Source organism: Camponotus vicinus, unplaced genomic scaffold, assembly GCF_025532165.1.
Source record: "Camponotus vicinus isolate PSW18456_S1 unplaced genomic scaffold, iyCamVici1.0 SCAF_6, whole genome shotgun sequence".
NCBI classification, from domain to species: Eukaryota; Metazoa; Arthropoda; class Insecta; order Hymenoptera; family Formicidae; genus Camponotus; species Camponotus vicinus.
Genome location: NW_028141978.1, coordinates 10,482,764 through 10,505,984, shown reverse-complemented (window position 1 = coordinate 10,505,984; position 23,221 = coordinate 10,482,764). Strand labels below are relative to the sequence as shown.

General features: G+C 34.3%; 1 protein-coding gene and 1 long non-coding RNA gene across 5 annotated transcripts in view; both read right to left on the bottom strand.

Annotated features, from left to right (window-relative positions):
• Positions 1-23,221, bottom strand: part of Fas3 (fasciclin 3) — a 290,217-nt gene that overhangs the window by 79,061 nt on the left and 187,935 nt on the right. The gene's annotated exons all lie outside the window — the stretch shown is intronic.
• LOC145973050 (uncharacterized) overlaps positions 1-23,221 on the bottom strand; it is a 144,069-nt gene that overhangs the window by 35,255 nt on the left and 85,593 nt on the right. The window contains exon 4 of the long non-coding RNA XR_014439350.1: positions 22,628-22,746. This is a non-coding gene — a long non-coding RNA (uncharacterized LOC145973050). The remainder of the gene's footprint in view (positions 1-22,627; positions 22,747-23,221) is intronic.

Sequence of the window (23,221 nt, the reverse complement as noted above, 5' to 3'; positions counted from 1 at the left end):
AAATATATTATAAATAACGGAAATTAACTTTTTTTTTTACAACATTGAAAACATGATATTTCTATTTCTAGAGAAATATAAGTGTTAATAATAAAGAATATAAATATATATTATTATGCAAATTATAGATTAATTGGAAAAAAATTTGCAATTTTCTACAGTATTTTAATGATAAACACACGTATTATGTAATTTGAGTCGATAAGCACTCGTTAACGACTTTCAGAGGAGCAAACACGTTCCTCTGTGGGAATTGCCAATTTCCACTTTAGATCTTCTCTCCTTTGATCGCGTGATCATCCCAGAAGAGTCGCACGATGCCCAGCAAAAAAAATCAATAATCGTGAGCCATCCTAATTTCCCAAGTGTATTGGTCATACTGCTGGTGCCACCTGTATGTATCTAGATTACATATATATGTAATGTATATATGTAATATATATATATATATATATATATATATATATATATATATAAATGTAATTTAACTAAAACGAAGTGCAAAAAATGACAATAAGTAACGATTAAAAAATCTAAGGAGGTCGTGTTCAATGAAAGGATAAAATAAAAAGAGAAAGAGGATCTTCTTGAAGATGTTAGAGATGCAGTTAGGCTTGCTCTAGTCAATTTCAAAATGGCAAAGAGTTTCTTCAATCTTATCCTTCATTTTCGACTATCCTTATTATTTCATTGTGACATAAAATAATTTTTTTATATAAGATAATTTTAGATTATTTCTAAATATCACCCCAAAAAAGACAATCTTCATATTTTTTATTAGAATATAGAATTCTGTGACATGCTAAAATAATAAAAGTCTATCAGAATTATTATTGAATTTATACAACAAATTGAAATAAAAAGGAAATTTCAAGAGATGTATGTGTGTTGAGATAGTTCAATTTTAAAAAATATAATTTAATTTGTGTTATAAAAAAATCGATATAGAAAATAATTATATTTATCAGATGTCATTCTTACAGATATACAATAGTTTCCTCGATGTACAATTTTTTGTACGATGTCAAAACATATAAAAAATAAAGTACGTTTCTATAAATGAAATAATAAATAAATAATCTGACAACGATTCGCCATCAAAATGTCCAGAGTTATGAAGTTTATCCAATGCGAACATTTTCGCTTATCGTGGCCATAAATAACTAATTTTCAACTTCCACTTTCCTTCCAGCGTTTGGCATCATATAAATACGGATACCAAAAAGGGGAATAACAAAGGAAGCTAAGAGTGGAGCAAAGTCGAACAAGTATAGAATGGAACGGATAGAACGATAAGACGACGAAAAAGGAAAAGGTGCGCCGGGGCTTCGCGAAGGCGAGTTTCAATGATGGAACTTCGGATTAACTTGGCTACTTCCTGTGTCCTGCTAGCTCCGGGAAGGAGAAGCGCTAGAAATTCCGCTCCCTTCTTTCCCTCGTGGGAAGAAGCGACTCTATCAATGGCCGTCTAAAGACACGAATTTATTAGACCCGACGGTCGGCGACCGGCGACCGCGCCATTCCGGTCGCGAGAACTTCGAAATCCACCACGCTCTAAGCTCCTACGTTACTTTCGAACCGTAGCGACGGTCAATAGCTGTGATTCCAACCAGATCCGGCGGCCAGAACCTGAAATGGATCTCACGGAATCTGCGGAGTCGCATAGGTAGAGGCGAGACCTTCCAGTTTCAATAGGCAAGTTCTGGACTTTGGAAAGCTAGACGGATAACAAACGCGATTGATATTGCAGTAAAAGGAACAAAAAGATTTCAATAGTAGAAAGTACTGTACTATATCATCGATTGAATATAAATCATAAGAAAATTATATTTATTCGATAATCATCTGTGATTTTATGCGAAACTATTGTTGCTCAAAATTTGAAAATCTCTTTCTATCCATATTTATAGAAAGTATTCCGTGATGTATGAAATAAAATTACGTCGCGCTACCTGAGAAACGCGGCAACGAGCCAGATGATGGCACAGAGTTGGATAGAAATCGTTGATCATGCTTGTTTTGCGAAGTCTTTCGAATGCGGATATCGAGCAATGTGAGTTCAACGGGACCGACCGGGTTACAAAGCAAAAGAGAGGAAGCAAGGGGACAACGTGAAGAGAAAAGGATGAGGAGGAGGGGATGTGCCGGACAAAGAGGAATAAAGTCAATTCCGAAGCGCATCTCGCAGTTTTGCCATCTAATCTTGGCAGCGTGCCAGCGCGATGTAAAAAACTTGGTAGACTCGCTTGTACTGACCCTTGCTATCGCCAGTTGAAATTGGATAGACGACGAGGCAAGAAATCAGCTGCAAATATATGATCAATGTATTTAGACAGAGTAGGAGAAGAGAGCGAGTCCAAATATTGTAAGATGTACGAAATTGTGTCGAGTATGATTCCAACAACGTTTCCGAATCTCATATACAAGAGTTCCACAAAATTAGCCTCTCTCAAGTTTCTCAAAAAAATATTTGCGAACATATATAAATTGATTGGACATTATTTGAATATTTGAAGCTTATTTAAATCGAGTTAGACAACTCGGTGTGCGTTAGTCCTTGTTGATTAATCGATAACTATTTTATAATCAATTTTTCCTGCAGCGCAAAACAACTTTTATGCGAATTTTTTATGCGCACGCGCCATGGGTGTTCCTTCGATATACTGTCGTCTCATCTAATTTGCATTCAAATAGGGACACTTTAATTTGCTTAGGTAGCCGTCATTGTTACTGACGAACTTTGTCTCTAATTTACGGCCAACACCGGAAGTGTTGGCTGTGTCCAAAGCGCTATACGAGAGTCGGGATATGTTCGATGAAAGGCAAACGAAGACAATGCGTTAAGAAAATTGGATCTTTAGAACGAGAAAAATGAATTCGTTTGCTACTTAAAATAATATTTTACGCTGCAAAAATATCCCTTAATTCTAATAAATAAAAAATGATATTTCTTATCAAAAAATAAAATGAAACTTCCCTTTGCCAATATCTATCAGATTGCGTATCTTCTTATGATTTTTAGGATTTTAATAATACATACCATACTATATTTTAATAAATATGTGTAACTGAATTTATAAAAAAGTCTCTTATTTAAATTCATATTTTTTCTTTCAAGATTTAATTTTCGTCACATTTTGGAACTCTTTCCTATTTAATCGCTTGATAAAAATTATTTCAGTCTTATAAATCAAATATGCATTATATAAATGCATTACATCTTGTATAATGATATAATATTTCTGAGAATGGCTTCTTCGAAGTAAAGAAGATTATTATTAATAAACAAATCGTAACGTTAAGAATTATAAGTCCGTCGAAATGTGTTACATTTTAACTGATTTGAATCAAGTGCGCAAATGTATCGCATAATTCACGTAAAGATTCATGAATAACAATAGCTTTAGGCATTAAGCTGACTGCGATGACTAATTAAAATTTGCGCAGGATACATGAAGTTAATTACTACGCGTATAGTGAAGGCCATTGGCTATCGAAACAACCAGTTAATTAATAATGCCACGTGCACGCATTTCGCATATGTGGACGACACATGCATTTGTCGGCGATTTCGAACACGTACAAAAAATCACGTAATTGTTAATCGGATGGTGCTGACGCTTAAAATATGCTTGGCCGACCTCACGATTTTATAAATCAATGTTCCTATATCGTTTTACTAATCGAATAGTTACTGCATTACACACACATTTAATTTATATTAAATGAGCGTGCATTGTGCTAATCGTGGCACAAAATGCGAGAAATAAAATTGCAGCGAATAATAAAATTATTGTAATACTGTTAGCCTTTGATGATATTTGCATTAATTTAACTAACAATTTCCGATATATGAAATGTTAAATATATATTATCGTGTAAAATATATAAAAAAAATTTATGCTATGAATATATTTTTTAGTGCATAAGTACTACATTTATAAATACACAGTATCATATATACATATATTATTTTATATAGGATATTTTATATAGGACATAATGAAACACATTGTCTTACTTACGAAAATAAAATATTCCTGGATTATGTATATCTAGTCAAAAAAATTATATTCCTCACAAAAAAGCAAGAGACATTTATTTTATACAATTCGCATCGAATTAATAAAGAAACAAGTATTCGGCCGATGTAATGCAATTCGTAAATCGAACACAAGCTTCCAAATGCAATTTTCTCTAAAACACGTATACGGCAAAAATGGGACAGTTTTATAGAAATATAAAGGGCTTTTTTATGGCAACATTTAGCGCATAAAAACAAAAAGGGAAACGTTACAATTCAATTCGCATTTCGACGCCCATGATTCGTCGAACGTAGACTGGGAAAAACGCGACCGTGCGAAATAGGAAAAAAAGAGAGGGGAAGAGGAGACGAAAGCATCCTGCGAGGTGAGGTCCGTGTGTATATATAGGATCGCAATAAAATATTTATATCTCTATTTGCATTTTAAAAGCGCGCTAGACCTCACCCTGTTTCGACGCCGTCCGGTCTTCTCGCGCGTTATCGTTGGCCATGCGCGACTCGCACATATCCGTTTTTCGTCGTCGATTATAAATCCCTTTCTCTCACATACGCTTATCGCTCGTTTCCACGGGCGACCCTTGTGATTAAAATCGACGAAAAAATGCGCGAAAATTTATATCTTACAAACGAAACGCACGCGATCCGAAGCCGGAAATCACCTGTCGAAAGTTGTTTTAGTGCTTCATACGTATGCATATTTTTTATCGTTTTGTTTATTTTTCTGATTTATATATATGTAAAAATTTAAAACTTGAAATACGTTACACGATCATTTTCCTTATGAAATATGATTATAATTATATTTTATAATTACACGACATGTAACAAGTATGTACAGACGGAAACGCAAGACTTGTATAAATAAAGATGCGTTTTAGTATTTTGGGAGTAATTCAAGATTTCCGCCAACTATTCAATTCCACACAAGTTTTGATTGCTTCTCCAATAAGCTTCGTTAAATGTTAAGTAAGACGATATATCCAACATTCCAGTTATGTACGAGTACACGACTATTCATTCATCTGTGAGACTTGGCTTGGAACTTGCTGGATTTCGACAAATGTTGAAGTAGTTAGAACAGCATTTGAGGTAACAATTTAACATGACACTTTCTAACAATTAAAGTTATATTTCGAAAGAGAGAAAGCACAAAAGAACCTATTGTAACAAACTTCAAATTAAATTTGCGTTGAAGTTACACTCAGTAAATTGTCATGTTAACATTTCATCATATCGTATATTGGATTACTATAGTTATTAGTATCAATCGAAAGAGGACTCGAATGAATGTTTTTTCATCGAAAATTCTGTTCTATCTTTTATTTTAACGAAGAATTTTTTATTGTAATCCCCCATGAATTTCTCTCTCTTTCTCTCTCTCCTTCGTAATTCGATATTATTCCCGCTTCTTTGATCAACACAATGAATAAAAAAGGAAGGTAATCGTCCCGCGCACAAGCTGTTTTCATCATTCTATTTTACCGGCCATCAAACCAAAGAGTGCTACAATTACGTGGAAGCGCGGCCGCCGAAGTTTGCTTTGCTTTCAAGTTTAACGCTTCGACACGAGTATTAAAAGTTTCGCATCACGCGAACCTGCCGGTGAATCATAATCCACGATAATTCGACATTTTCACGAATACAAGTAACCTCATTTGTCCAAATTGAATACGCCGGTTGTGAAAAGCGGTGGAAGAAGAAACTTTCGAAGAACACATGTTCCCAGCGGTTGATTACAACGCCGACATTAATCAAAAGCGCACATTCAAATACAAAGTTATGCATCGAATGGATCGTGCAATCGATGATAATCGTTATTATCAGTCACGATTTACCTACTTATTTGATTACAGCGAGAATGTCACAGTAATGCTTTAAGCATTACGAAGCTACGTGTTTCACTGTCGAAATTATTTCCTTTTTTTATCTCGCCAGATTTAATATGAACGACGTGGCGTTGAGCGCATAATCGCGGTAATCCCATCACGATTTCGGGATGAGACTGGGTGCGGTATTGCAGAATCATACGTGCGGCTTCGGATCCGCGCGCGTATTTAGACAGGACGTGAATAATTAATAGCGCGCCGTTGGCCTGCTTTTTTTCCCTCGACGCCATCGTAATACACGCGCCGGCGCTTTTATGTCGAGATGACACGTGAGTGAGCTGGCAATTTATCCGCTTTTTTTTACCGCCTCGTGAAAAAAAGAAAATATATAAAACGGCCATTCTCTCTTTTCTTTCTTTCACTCGTTCTTAATATTGCTCTCTCTCTCTCTTTCCCTCTGTTCCTCTTTATTCATTTGATTCCCCCACCGTATAATTTGTCCCACCGCTCTTTTGCACATGTATTTGTTAACGTCAGCGAAATATAATGTCGCATTTGTCACTTTTCCCGGCAATCAGGTGCATCGATATTAGCATGTCGCGTTAACACGTGCGCGGATTATTTACGAGCACGTGAATGATTTCGCGAGGAGAGACTTTCGTGAAATATGAGAAAACGGTGCAATTTGTGTTACGTCACTGTGAATTGTGACGTTATCAATGATAATTGAAGATTATAGTATTTTTGCAAAAGCAAAAGAGAAAATATCTCTAATTACGAAAATTGCGATAGTGAATTTGTCTATCATAAAGTTTTATTTCGTGGCAAATTATATAATTGAAAGAATATACATATAAATATTTATTGCCTTTATTATAAATATTGCAATGATTATTATATTTTACGTAAAAAAAATATCTTCACAGCGAAATCGTGCAATTTGAATCATTCTTTAATTGAAAAAAAATATCTAATAAGAAAGTCTTCTCTTTTTATAAATGAATAAAACATATATAAACGTATATATCAGAAAAATGTAATGATTAATAAAATATAATATTAAATTATTCATAGATCATCTATATTTTTTAATAGCTCAATGTATAATAAAATATCTCGTATGTAAAAAATGAAAAAAAAAAATGGAAAATAATATTAAGTTAAATTGAGAATTCCTTTCTTTCAACGAATTTTAATTTTTCACATTTTTTCGTTTATAATAGCCCATCAATTTGAGAAAGAATTTTGCGTAATATTATTTTTCAATATCTGAAAATATATTATAATTTAGTTATTTTTAATCAATTCTTTTCGATCGATTTCAATCTCTCAGATTAAAATTCTTTCATATTGTACTCCATTTATTTATTCACGGATTATCATAATTTTCTTATTTAAAACGTATATTTTCTCGCATGAAATTCTCATCATATAACTTTGTCAGACAGTTCAGATATGGATTTATAATCGCAATATACTTGCAACGCAAAAGTTACAACTGCAAAATACATTTACCAATACCACAATGCGTACAGCATTATATAATATGTATGTTGTATCTTATAATCATATAGATTGAGAGTTATGGGGATCAATGTAGATTTACGAAACTTTCCGACATGCAAACTATATTTGCCAAGCGTGTTCATTTAATACTAGATACAGAGAGAAAAAAATTAAATTGAAAAGAATAATAGCGTATTAACATAGAAGAAATTTCCCGAGTGAACAAATAAAAATAATAGTCATAAATTTATTGTTATTAAAAGAAATGAGGTAAAATTTTTCTAGATTTTTTAGCTGAAATTAAATTAGCTTAAATTCAGTCTAAACACAGCATGAACGTATTTAACATAAAATATAACACATTCTTGTTTAAAATGTAAAGATACAAATAAAACGTATAATAATTTTCATACATTAATGCAATTGTTAAAATACGTATAAATAAATTGTGCGCGCTTCCTGATAATCTACATTGCTAATTAACAAATTAAATTTAATCTTCGTCCATTCGGCATACCTAATACTGTCTTATTTGTATATTCGTTATCGTCATTAATATTTCATATGTGTCCCCGAAAATGTAAATCTCGTCATGAGTCGGACGTGATTTTTGAAATTCAATATTCATTGCCGTAAAACAATTACGCGTTATCGCGCCGTCAATTTTGCAGCAGCAACGAGGACAGGCGAAAAGGTCGCGGAGAGGAAGACGGAGAGGAGTGTCTGAGCCTCTAACATCAAAGAACTCGGCGCATAAATTTGCAATAAAGCGCATTAACGGTCGCATAATGGTGCACAATGCTACGGGCGCCGGAACTTACAAGGTACGATGGTAATTTGAAAATTGAGTGACTAATTTTCAGAATCGAGTAGACCCTGAATGTCTCACCTACACTCGGAGTCTCCATTAAAATTTTATAAAGCTCGTCGACTGCGCAAAAGAAAATGCGAACGATTCACGCTAAGATTGTTTAAAAAAAAAACTCCTTTTTTTCGTTGTCATCACATGGTGACGTTGTGTTTCGAATTCTGATAAAATATGTCGCGCAAAATTCCTATTACGCGAAGCTTTACGACACCCGAAATTAGTTCGAAACAATTTTCTCCTTGCGCGTGTAAATTTCAGGAAACATTAAATTATTATTAGCGCTATGTTAATCATCGCGTCAGGGACTGTTCGGTGCACTCACCGTCAAGAAAGTATCGTAACTCACGATGAAATTGTCCAATGAGATTAATGTTCACCAAAAAAAGGAAAAGATTTACGACTCTAATTCGCGAATTTTAATTTCAATGTATCTGAAATTTCCTTGCTTGATTACTTTCTCGAACACTAGTAAATTCTGAAAGCTTTCTCTACTGTAGTCTTAAATTAATTATCTTACAGCAATCTTGTTGCGACTTAGACGTTAGTTAGAGCGGACGATTTTCCGAGAGTTATCGTAATATTGTTAGAATACTTGTAACTTCACACATAAAAATATCTCATATAATATTATGATTTAAATATTCACACATGATAATAATATTTGAAATCTATGTAACATTTCTAATGATAAATAAAATTGAAATATCTAAATGTAATTATATATAATTAATTCTATCTTTTCTATTCGGAATATTCGGAATAAAAGATATATATTTGAAAAATAATATCAAGACAATATTATAATGATGTCATATTAAAAATTATCCCGTTCGTTAATTAGGATTTTACGGTGCTCGTACAATTTCTCTTTGATAAATATTTGATTAAACAATTTCGCTGCGCATAGCAGCTTTTTACGTATGCAGAGTTGTCGTTTGCATTTTCATATAAACTTATTTCGCTTTTACACAATATAATAGTTTCAATTTTATATTTCCAGTATACTGACGAGCGCATACAAAAATATAGTCGCAATTTCATATGGTCGTAGCTATGCGATGGCAACCACAGGCCGTCGATATTCTCGCAACGTTCATTAACGTTTTTACCAACGAGAGTTTGCATTGCCGTTCGCAGTTTTTGTATTTTTTCTTTTTTTTTTTTTTTTGTTATAACCAATACGTTACCAATCGCAGCCAGTCGACGAATACGGAATAATTCGCATATGCATCGCGCTGAACCATCGCAAATTTGATTGACGAGATTATACATTGATCAATCGAAAAAAGGAGACAACTTTAACAAGTTGCTAAAGATAAAACAATTAAGCTCACAGTTGCCATTTTGCAAGTGAACGCATAATGCATACGATAATCCAGAACAGTGTTGTGTTCTTGAAATTTTGCTCACGTATTCATTTAATATTTACGAAATCGATAACAATGTATAATACACATTTTATTAATATTATTAAAATATTATTAAAACGTATTATCAATATTACTAAAAAATAATATACGTCATTTTTATTGGATACGATTTCGAAAATGTTTTTTATATGAATATAAAAATATTCGCATAATATGTAAAATATGAGATATACTCCCTTCACAAAGTCAAAGCATTTTATATATTATTGAGCCAGAAATTATTTCGACTAAAAAATTATATATATATATATATATATATATATATATATAGAGAGAGAGAGAGAGAGAGAGAGAGAGAGAGAGGAGAGATAGAGAGAATAAAATGGATCTTAACATAAAGTATATTGACGCCATTCTTCGTTTCACATCGTAAAAAGGGTTTCGAGAAGGATCACGCTACGCGAAATGCGATTTCTCCGCGCTCTTCTTCTATCCATTTTTCCTTTACTCAGCGCGCAACACGGGAGATCGGAAAAGTAGAAGAAGAGAGGAAGAATGAGCAAAGGAAAGGGGCGAAAGGTATCCTTGATCCGCGGCTTTTAACTTTCCGGAAATCACTTTCCTCCATTATTTCCCGTAGCTCCTGCTTCCCAGACGCTGGCTGGCAAGTTGCGCTACACATAAAGCTGTATATATATATATATATATATATGTATGTATGTATGTATGTATGTATGTATGTATGTATGTATGTATGTATGTATGTATGTATGTATGTATGTATGTATGTATGTATGTATGTATGTATGTATGTATGTATGTATCTCGTCGGTTGTGTGTGTGTTGCATAAACTCGCAAAGTTGGTCATATATTTATATATGACGCTCGTATAATACAAACCTATGTATAATGTGACACGCACAAGCACATTTGCCAAATAACGAGCAGATTTGGGGATATTTTCTAAATTTCTCGCGCGCTTAAGTTTCGTTTTAGATACAACACTTGATAAAGTAGACAAGATGCGCAAAATTAGAGATATCATAAAGATTTAATATTGTGGCAAAAAATGTCCTCTTTTACTCGCAATGCCAATACTTTTCTGTAATTCTCTTGTAATTTCGTAATTTTAACACACACAGTATGTCACAATATATTTCAGATTTTTTTTAGTACAATTTATGATATATTTTATAGTATGATAAAATTATTTCTAATTTATCAAGGGAAATTTTAATTCAAGTTTTATGCCACTACTGATATTTAAAAAGATAACGCAATGATGAATATGAAAATATTCTTTAGACCAAATTTATTAATAAATTTATTATTAATAAAAAACAGTTATATCGCTAAAAAAGATTTTTTTATTTGAAACGAAATAAATGGTACTGTAGCCCTTCGTTATTCCGAAAGGATTTCTCAAACTTGGTTAATCCTGGAGCTTGGTAAAGCCAAGTATGTGCAACTCCTGACCCGTTTCTCTTTTGACCTAAGCAAGCTACTCGGTTCTTTGATCCAGAGAGTTGAGCGAAATTCATTGAACAGTATCAGGATACTGCTCTCTCTCTCTCTTGCTCATAGATATGCCACGTACACATCAAAGAGCATACTGGGTTCATCAGAATTCTCTCGTAGAACGGACCACTTATTTTCTGGCACGACACTCCTTTCGAACCAAAAAGTTCAGCGGCCACTGAATTCTACTTCCGACCGCAGCAAAGAAATCAGTTCAATCAAAGGATCGTGCGAAACTTTTTACCCTATACGTGCGTGTCAGACATGCGGAAAAAGTCTTCTTGACCATGCCAATAGAATTATTGATATAAGTAGCTACTATTAATCGCTCTTATTAACTTTGGAGAAACAGCTTTCGAATATTTAAGAATTTAATCAAAATACATGTAAGATAAGATACTGTAATCGAATTAATAATTATTTATGTGAATTTTTTGCTGCTTATCATATTATTATCTCAAAGTTGCAAAACTAACTAAAAAAATAAATATTTTGAAGAGAGAAAGATGCAAGAAACTATTCAATAATATAAATTTTAATAATGAGAAAATACAGAATTAGTAATATGTAATTAGCAAAATCGATCTTTGAATAAATTCATCTCTTAAATATTATTGATAAATAATATATTTTAATGAAGCTAAATTTTACAATATAATGAAGTAATTGAAAATTACAAATACATAATTAATATTACACATATAGTTGCAAATTGATGAAACTCTTATTTAAAAAAAAATTGTGACAATAGTTCTATTAAATGAAATTTACAATAATACTATTCAAGTACAATGATAAGCAAAATTAGCAAGTGCTACATTTTTCTTCAGGGGGCCTACACGCAAACATTTACAGCTCCCACAGATTTCGGCCAAACGCAAATGGTGCGGAATGAAAAATACATGCGCATGACATATATGTGTATACATCGATATACAATAAATTTGTTCATCGCCCTCACCTTACAGTCCAGCGCCTGTCGACCACCAGGTCGACCGCAAAATGGAATCAAATATGACGTGCAGGCGACATTAGCGAAACACAATACGCGATTCAACCGGGATGCGGGTTGCCAATTTGTGCCGAAATACGCGAATGCGCAGTATCTCCGCGGTAGTCCAATCGCAGTAATTTCCATCGCAAATTTGACGTGATGCAAAATTATATATTGTTGATTATATAAAAATTAATGTTCATAATCAAACAAGAGGATCCTTGGATTTCGCCCCGCAATCGCATGATAATATCGTTATTAAATAAAAATTCTCACGCTATTTAAAAAAGGAATAATTATTCTCTTGTATTTATATAGATTATAAAATTTTCATTAGAAAGACGTGACAAATTTTTGTAAATATTGTAAAAATTTTAGCTATATTGTTATATACACATAATAATGAAAATATATTTGAAAATAAATATATTTGTAAATTTGTGAAATATAAAATATAAATACGGGGAATATACGTGAAATATAAAATATAAATAAGGGAGATACTAACATTTTTCATATGTATAAAATTATTAATTTGAATTAATAATTTAATTTTCGGAATCAGCTGAATGTGAAGAACAGCATTAAAATAATAGCGGCAAATTTACGATTTTTAGCGCTTAAGTTGGATAACGAGAAAATGATTTATCGATCTCGTAGACAATCTCGTAGACGGAGACATACAACCCACAGGCGGCAAGAAAACTCGCAGGATTTTCTTTTTTTATCATGATTCTTTTGGTAAGAACGACAATAATGTACACGGGAGACATACGCACGGACAGATTCTTTCAGCTTTTCGCTGCAAGCGGGTCTAGTTTATGACTGCATTTAAGAGTCAAGCTTGCATAAATGCACGGTCCCCAGGTGGACCTCCGTAAGAACGGCCAATGAATTCCTCCGAGGAAATTGCTCGGGGCGCGCGAGAAGAACGCCCGTGGACACTTTCTTCACCGTGTGCAAGCGTAAAAATCGATTCTCGTTCCGGAAGTAACCATTGCGAAAATGTTGCTGGGACTCGTGAGGGGTCGGGGAACCTTCGATAAATTTCACTCGTGTTGCTTAAAATCCGCTGAACACATATAAATATCTTCTCGAATCCGGTAAAAGAGGTTGACGTTATCTTATAAAATATTTCTGTCCCACGATATTTTCTTGTACGGAATGAATCGCAAAAATCCAACTCTCTCAATTACATGTTCCTAGAAATTGACTTTTCCTTGGCGAAAGTAAAACGGAATAATATTGACTGCACGTATTTTTAACATCTTAACATTGGAATTTATTATTATTTTATGAATCACATAGATAATTACTACAAGTATGCAATTTTTATTTTTCTTTCCTAAATAAATATAACTTGTATCGTTTGAACAAATTTACATTTGTGAAAATATAAGGATAATTTAAGAACACCACCATAAATAAATAATAAAAAAGAACGATGCTTTCGGTACGGTTAGTAACGGTTAGTAATATCTTTTCGAAAATCGAAACATCGCGATTCTAAAACATGGCGTGTCATTCTAAAGGATTATCCGACGGATTGAACTGCTACTATATTTTATTCTGCGAGACAAAATTCGAAGTTTTCAGGCTGAAAACGTCCCGCAGTATTTAGGTAATATTTCATTGAGTTGCCAAAATCGATCAAACAGAGCTGCTTCTCTCATGTCATTTTTGTAACTGTAACATCGATGATCTATTGCTGGATATTAACTGATTATTGATAGACATTAAAAAAGAAAAGTAGAATTTATTGAAAATTCACAGATTTATTAATTAGGACATATATATAATTCCGATATACTATATTTGACTAAATTGAAAAAGAAAAAAAGAGAGAATTTTAGAATTATAAATGATAACTGACTTGCTCTGTTCTGTTATTTTAGTCTAGAAGTGTGAAAGATATTCCATGTATGAAGATACAGTTTCAATTGTAAAATGCGAATTTATTTTTCTTTCCATTTTTTATCTAACAACGATAATTTGTTTCATAATGGTTTCTTAATCATATAACCAATGAATGGTTTTAGTCATCTAATCAATATCAATTTTGCTGCTTTATTTATGTCACAACTTGACAAAAATTTTTATTATTTTTGACACTTATCAAAAGACGATAATGTGACAAATAAAATTAGACATGTTTCAGACTATAATGTAATGTGCGAACTTTTTGTGATTATGATGAAAACGAAAAATAGAATTAAATAGTTATAACCACAAGCGAAAAATTTTATACGAAATTAATGAAAACAGTAGGAAAATATGAAAAATTTTATAGAGATCTCTGAATGCATTTTGTGGATTTAATAAATTCCCCTCTAGAATCTCATTTATATTTTAAATTTTACAAATATTAGTATGTAGCATTTTTTCAAGAAAATGATAATCCCATTTAACTACATTAAACATAAAGCAAAATTTAAACTACTGAAATTGAAATTAATGAAAAAACATGAATAAATAAAATGAATTTATTAGTCTTTTATATAAGAAATTCATCTCGTAGAGAATAATATTATTTTTTTATACATTAATAAAGTTAAATTAAGTTTAATTTTTATATATTCCTTCATTTCATAATTGGTATTTATAATACTAAATATATCTAGTTGCCACAAAGGGAATGAATTATTTCGCTGGAATTAGAAATATTACATAAACCATTATTCTCACAAGCATAAAGCATTACACAGATTCCGCCAGTATTCGTGTTACAAAATACTTCAACTCCTCAATTTGTTTCATCGCGAAGTACTCGAGCTAAGCTACTAAACAAAAGCGTTGATATGATTGATAGTACGTCTCGTCAGGGAATCAGCAGGTGCGGCTCGCGAACCTTTGCTGAGTAATTCATCGCATACACTTTTACCTGCTCGACAAGGAAACACGAACAAAAAAGAAAAAAATGAAAAGAAAATGAAAAAGAAAGAGAAAGAAAGAAAGATGAACATTAAGGAAAAAAGCGAAAAAGTATTATTAAAAGTATAATTATTTTTTCTGGTCATCGTATTTACACATGTCGTAAGATTTTAAAAAATATTACATCTTCTATTTTCAATTCACTTGTACAAGCATTTGTTTCTAATTTAATTTCCGTTTCAGACTTATCATTTACTCAAAATAGTTAGTGTATCTAGTTGAATATTTTCAAGCTTTCAGTCCATTTTATGATTGATATCAAAACTGACTAATTGACAGACAATCACTTCGCGGTTTGACAACCTATCACGTTGGTAATTTCAAAGCATCATCGGTTTCCGTTTCATCTCGAAATCCTTTAAGTAAACGTACTTTTTATTCGTCGGTTAATGGGAGACAGCAATGAGACTTCCTTCGCAGAATCATTAATTTCGATGACGGTGGATTGGCGCAACGTACGACGCGTCCTGACCGAACTGTCGGCTACCCATGAGAAGAAGCAGGATGGAGGATTCGTTTCTCTCCCGGAGAAGCAAAGAGACTGGTCGAAGGGGATGGGGCTGTCATTGATAGTTGTGATTAATGTGCGATGCGTCGCCAAGATAACTTGATTATGCGGGTGGACGGCCCTCCCTTTGGCTCCATATCTCATAGCTTTTTCGCCTTCTCCCCCCGTCACCGCTGCTGCTGCTTCGATGAACATTTTAATCTCTTTATCTCGCGCCTTCGTGTGCTCTTCGATTCAAATATAACCACCAACCATTCCTTAGTCAAGTAAGACGCAGTAAAAATGTTAGTATTTTCACAAAGTATTGGCATAAATCTTTCTTTCGCGCCAATATTTCATTGGTTTTAGTAAATACTTGAAGAAGAATGTTTCGTAATTTAAGCGCGAAGAGGGAAATAAACACGAAGATTAATCCTTCCAGTAAAATATACCTGACAATAATGTGCAAATAAATGTCAAACTTAATTCATCTAAAAGTTTCCTAAATATTTTTAAAATATTCATCGTAACGCAAAAACAGTTAATGAGAAATCTATATGCAGAAAGTTTGAAAAATATAAAAATAGATATATAAGTTTTTTTATAAACTCATCTGCATTATTTTCGAATTATTAAATGAGTCTGATTGGCATTATTGAATAATATTTGATCAATACATTATTTAGATTATAAGACATTATCAGAAATAAATTATTCGTTAATCTATAAAACTAATTATAATATTTTTAAATAAAAAAAATCTGCATTTTTGAAATTCTGAAAAATTTCTTCATCGTAAATAATCTATTATCCTACTAGGATTATTTTTATATTCCATTCGTGTTGGAAGTTATAAATAAACATGACTTTTATGAGTTGACATGATGCCTATAAAAAGTTTGGTAAACCTTCAACAAATTTTAATGAAAGATTGATAACCATAGCGCTTTTCGTGAACCCGACAAATATCTATCTCGCTCGTGATGAAATCCGATAAAGCGTAAACCATCTAAAAACATTGATGGTCTCGCAGTTCACGCAATTCGAGTGAATAAAATCTGAAATGTATGAGCAATTTAAAGTTCTTGATCGATCCCGATTCACATGAGTGGGGTATTAAATAAAAATTACGCGACGTAAATAAATGATTAAGTCGTCCTCGATTTGCAACTCGTTCGATGATTCACCATTCGTAGCTAGTCGAATGTGGTCATTAAACATGCCGCAGATTATCCTGGATTATAGTGAGTCCATTATCATCAGGCGCGTATTCTGACTAAGTCGTAAACCTCCGATCAGACCACCGCAGAGATCTGACGATGACGCTCGTCCTATCTCCCGAAGCGGATCGGCCGTGTCGACATCCTACGTGGCTCTTCGTCTTGCGGAGGGTAATAATGAATATCAAGGTTTGTGCAGCTGCAGAGCAGATAGGCGCTCGCTGTTTAACTTACGAGTAACAGTATATTATTATCTGTCGTAATTGAGGACGCGATGAAAGCTTTCGATCATTTTCATTACGTATGGCAATATTTGAACCGAGCCGTTATATTAAAGTCCTCGAATATTGACGTACAGCTACGCGAGTTCTTAGAATAGCGAAAATCAATACAGAATTCAAACGAGGAGATTTTCAGCAGCGAAATTAAACATAAAAATATATATTTCATACTTAATATAAAATTAACTTATCCTCTATGTTTCATAAATATTTTTTATGCTCAGTTTATATATAAATGTCTATTATATTACGTCTAACTTTATAACTACACTATACAGATTCGCAGTTTGATGATCAGCGAAACACTTGAAACGAAAGCAAGAGCTACTAAATTTGCCTCGAATTGATCTCTGCCGTCGCTTACGTAAATTGCACAGCCACTTCGATGTTAGAGAGACGTTAGCCGACAAACTGTCGTACAGTCACGAACTTCCAAATCGGCAGATACAGCCGGAAAGTTTTGGGCAGCGACAGTTTCCGGGCTACGAGACGTTGTCCGTCGACCGAAGTTTACTGAGGAATTTGAGTTTTATACTGTATGCACTTCCCTCCCTCCTCGGAATTCAAAGTTTCTGCTGTGTGTCTCTTATTCCATCCGTTTTGTCTACAAACGCGAGCATGTTGAGGCGAAGCTGCTGCTTTAAAAAAAATCAACTGCATGTACAGGAAACATCACGCATAAATTCTTTTATTAGTATAAAGAAGGATAAAAAAATAAGATTTTATTTATATAATATTATATAATATTATATAAATAAAAGAAATGAGAGAAAAGATTTCTATTTCCAATTAATATATTTGAAAGATTTAACTTCGGTAAATTTACTATATATTTAATCATCAAATTAATTACTTAATCTCAAGATAATATCAAGCTTTTATAGAGAAAATACCAAGAAAATATTAATAAGCTTAACAATATCAAAGTGGAGAACAAATCAGGAAACATGTGTGCTTAATTGCGCACAATTGCTACGAGTGCCATGAAATAAGGGGCAAATTACATGTTCTACAATGGGGCATGCGACATTTTAAAATAATCCCGTTATCGACCACGGCAGCTAATAGACGTTTAAACGTTCGCAAATGTGAGAACGTAGCAAATTATGCTCGATTTGTATTATATGCAACGAACCGTGGCACGATTATGCGATAATTACGTATCTCGTGCGATAATTAAGCGTCACGTGCTGCGTCATCTAGACCGATAGCGTAATAGCTCTGCCGGAGTGTGTCCGTGATTTAAAGTATCGGTTGTCTCCGATTGGTTGTTTACCACGCGTTCCCTGTACAATATCGAGATTGCTGATGCGATCTAATAAAGCTTAATTAATCTATCATTCCATAATAAGAGAATATGACTTGCCCAACAGATTTGTTTTATTTTCGAAAGAAATCGATAGTGATATTAGTGCCTGTTTCGAAAATAGTCGAGTGAAAATATCTCATCTCGTAGCGCAAAAATAAACATCTCGCGCAACGAGCGGCGACGTTACTAATTAAATTCGCGTCAATTACCGGTATCTCCAGGTTTCGACCTCTGCATGTGTAATTATTTCAACTCGAAGAGATAGACAACGACGAGGATGATGACACCACGACAGTTCCGTGCGGGAAACGCGCGTCTCGCACGCACATGGAGAGCGAAATGGAAGCGGATAAAGCCGAAGATGGAACACTGAGGGGTGGCAGGTCTACGAAAGCAAAAAGAACTCACGAGAGGCAAAAGCGAAGATAATTAGAGCGGCAGCGCGGTCGTGGCGGAAACCATATTCCTGGCTATACTCGTTAAAACAACCGTTACGCGCTGATAGCGGCTATTAAGGGAACTTTCGGCTGTACGATTCAATTACTTGGCGTGTTTTAATTGCACCTACCCATCCGCCGCGCGAGTCGAGCCGCCATCCTCAAAGTCGACAACTGCGAAGAGGACGACATAAATAACGTTGTAAACATCGGATCGTTTCGCGTTGATATCGAATCGAAATTGCCTTATCGAGACGAGTAATTTGCTCGAGACGATGACGGTAAAACTCGATAATTATTAAGGACGAAATTAGCATCCATAAGCGAGCGTCCATATCGACGACGCTATTTATCCTCTCTCGCAATGGATTCTCCGGCTCCATAATTAGGTCACTTAATTATGCAATTTGCCACAGGGTACTGTGTTTTACGAGGAAAGCGAGTTATGAGTCTTGTTGGTCGTTTCATTAAATTCGTCGACGCGTCAATTTTTTTCCGTTGACATCGCGCGGATCTTTGGATTTTTCACTCCCCTTTTCTTCATTGTTTCGTTCACGTTTTTTCTCTGTCTCTTTTCTTATTCACTTTCCTTTTTCTCGATCTTCCTCCACGCTTTGAATAATAACCCTCGTAATGGGAGCAATTTATTATATCAAAGGTCACCAGGGCAAGAAAATGGGAGAGTTTTCATTCTTCCGTTCAAATCCCTTCACGAATTCAAAAAGGAGAGTGTTCCCATAATGAAGAGAAATTAAATCGTCTTCTCTCGAAAGTTAGAGGAGTCGCCTCGTTTAATGCGGAGGTACTTCATTTGGATCGGGATAGCCTCGAGTTATCGCTTCATAAATCGGTGAATCGAGAAGAGATCCGCGGCTGCTAGCGATCTGCCTGGTGCTCGATGGGACGGTAAACTCGATGAGCGCCATGCCTGCGGCGAATCAGTCAAATCGGAAAGTAATTATAGATTTTAATTGAGATTATTAAGCGTGTTATATACAGCATGCGCGCCATCGCACGATCGCGCTTATCCGCGAGCGAAATAATTCAACACAGCTGACTTGCGGCGCACCGGTGATATATTGCGATGATTGGCTTTCTATTTGGATAAATGCAATACCAAAATGTAGCATGAATATCCTCTAATAAGCGCTTAAATACACTTAAACATTTAATCCAATTTCTAATGTTTCATCAAAGATTGTTTGTTTGTGCGCGTTTTTATTATATAAATTGTATACAAATTTTAAGAATCAAAATAAAAACCTTGGCTGCATTACAATTATTACCATTATATTCATTTTTTATTCATTGTATTTTTTTCGTATACCAATAATTGAAGAATGAGCCTTGTTATTAATAACAAAATAAAATAAGAGATGACAGAAGATAAAAAAAATTGCACTATAATAAAGACGATGTAGCGTAAATTATTACTGCATATATTTGCTAATGTTATTACGATTCCGTTTCTACATTTTGTTCTATAAACTGTCGTACTCTGTTTGATCGTTTCCTAAAACAATAACCATCGTTTCTGCGTATGCCTTTTACGTTTGTCTAGCAATTAAATCCTTCTCAGCGTTCATTTATGTCTTCGCAGCATTTGAGCACATTGACAATGTTGGTTTATTTGTAATCGATTGCAAATTCGAACCCGTGCAAAAATATGCATAAATATATTTCAATTAAAAAAGACAAAAATAAAAACACAAAAAATAGAAAACAAGATTATTAAATCAATAGCCTAACATTTCAAATAACAGTTGAGAATAAAAAGAGAAAATAATGCGATTAACCATCTAAATTAAAGTCAACGTGAAAATATTTGAAAACAATTAAATAACCATTTTATATGTATTTTGCATTAACGGAATCAAAATTACATTATCGTCCGCCTAATGAATTATTTTTATATTTCATCAGTCCGAATATAGTAATAAAAACCTGACAGCATTATTAGACTCAAATATTATTGATTATAACATCAATGAATTGTTAATCTGCAAAATATAGAAATCCTATTATTTGATAAAATAAAAGAGCACTTCGATAAACTTTCTTGAGATACATTTTATTATAATTACGTATATAGCGCTTTATATCGTATAAATTAAATATAGCAGTCAATTTACATATAAAAATTGATGCATTTAATTATATCAGAGAGACAATGCAAGATAAAAAAATAGCACAAAGAAAATGGCTCGATGTATATTGGATACGGCTATACTCAACGGCTGCCGTCTCTCTTAACCACTGTATGCTGTTGGTCTAATTAGTTAGATCAACATGTAAATCTCAAGGATAAACGGAACATCTCGAGGATAACGCCCTCCGGCAGAGGTAGTTAATAAAACGGTCTTGTGACCCCCGAAATCCCGCAGCGTAACGATCGTATGTTTTGCGTCCATGGGACTCGTTGGCGAGAGACCAAAAATCATGTTATTCCTGCTCCCCGTTTCATTAACCCCGAAGCGGAAAATACTTCGGCGGGGTCGGCCACTCGGTGGTCCGTTTATCTATCAAGATATATGGCGATTAATTAAAAAAAAGCATCGTAAAATTAATGTTAAACTCGTTTTCGGAATATCATTTCACATTCGTTTCGAAAGCTCCTCATCCCGTCTGCCACTTCTCCGCGTAATCTTTCTCTCCTCCCGCGAGTTATTTTATTCCTACTCCTTATTTCATTAACTTCTCCGCAGCGGCATTCGAGCAAGAAAACTTAATAACCAGAGCGCGCCGGTGTTCGAACTTGGCGCTGATGCAATTAATATCTCGCTGCACTTGTAAATGATACATTTTCGAATTTAATTCCTCTCTTGTTGCGTTAAAACCCAGAATTGAATCAGCGATCCCGAATTACAATATGTTTTATGAAACACGACACGTTTTTTTTTATACCGTAAATGAGTGATTTTATTAAATAATGTCAGAAATACTTGTGTATTTTTGAAACGCCATTCAACTACAGTCACGTCTTAAATGAATGTTGCGAGTAAGAATTTATATTATTGCGCGATCATTAATTCTGTTATCTCTAAATATACGAGACAAAGAAATGAGCTCTCCAGTCTATTTCAAGTCGGTAATTGACCTTTCTCGCGTACCCATGGACGATCGATTATTTCCCGACAATTCAACGTTGAAGCTCCGTAATTTCGCTGATGAGATTGTAAGGTCGAACCTCGCCGTAGCGAAAGGGCTCGGGGAGCAAAAAGGAGCCACGATTGCTTTATTTAACTGGCGCCTGTCGAAGGTCATTATTTTATCGGCGACGGCACGGATATCTCTACTTCGTGAGCGTCTGAAGGGGGATAACCGAAACCGGCCGCCGAATACGGAGGAAGGGTTGGATTGCAGGTGTACGTTGTGTGGTCAGCATTACTCGAGCACTGTCAGCACCTCCCCTAATCGCCGTTTTTGTCGCCTACCATTCCTCTTCCGCTCTCTTACACAAGCCCAACTACTCCTCGATACCTCGCACTCGCGCCTCTCTCGCATCCTGCAATCGACGTTTTGCATTCCCGCTGTTTATACTCGCGACTATTCCGAATTCCAAACCCGCGATTTATTTATTATTTTTTGCCCGCGATCTCTTTTACTTTCGATTTTCTTCTCTCTCTTTCGAACTGCGTTCTTTTTTCCGGGTAATTTGCCTGATTGAAAAAAAGACTAGAGATCTCTATTTTGACAATTATCAGTGACAAGTGTTAATAAAATTGAACAAGAGTAAAATTAAATTAAGTGATATTATTCTTCGATCGGCCATTCGATTAACTGAGGAATGACAATTATAGCATGCAATTAGGAATTACTTATTTATCAACTCACGCAAATCATTCGAAATTTCAAAAGAAAAAATAGAGATACGCGTGTTGTGGAAGAGGTAGCCAGCCTGCATAATCCCAAGGGCCATCTTTCTTCCTTGCGGAAGGGAAGCGGAAGCTTACCTGAAACAGAAAGGATGACGAAATATTAATGACGCTCGTAAAGGTTAGTGGCGGCATCGTGTCGTGCCACTTGACCTTATAAATCTTCTGCTCCTCGGGTGACACAATACAAGAGTTAACGTTGACGCGGCTTGCCAGCGCTGAAATATTGAAACGAAGCGTCGCGATGGCGTCACGGCAATTTCGCCGATGACTTATGCTGCAAGTAATACACATGCATGTTTAATGCTTGGATTTTTTGAAATATAGAAAATGGCACTAAAACGTAGTAGCAACTTAAACGTACAACTGAGAAAAAGAAACTGGCAGCTCGAATTGAAATTAACAATGGCGTAAAGAATTTAACAAAATTTTCTTTTTAATCATATTAGGAAAATGTCATTACTTCTATGATAATATTATAAAGTAAACACATCACTAAAATTGTTTATCGTTTTCCATTTCAGCCATGTGTGTATATTGCTATAATTTTAGC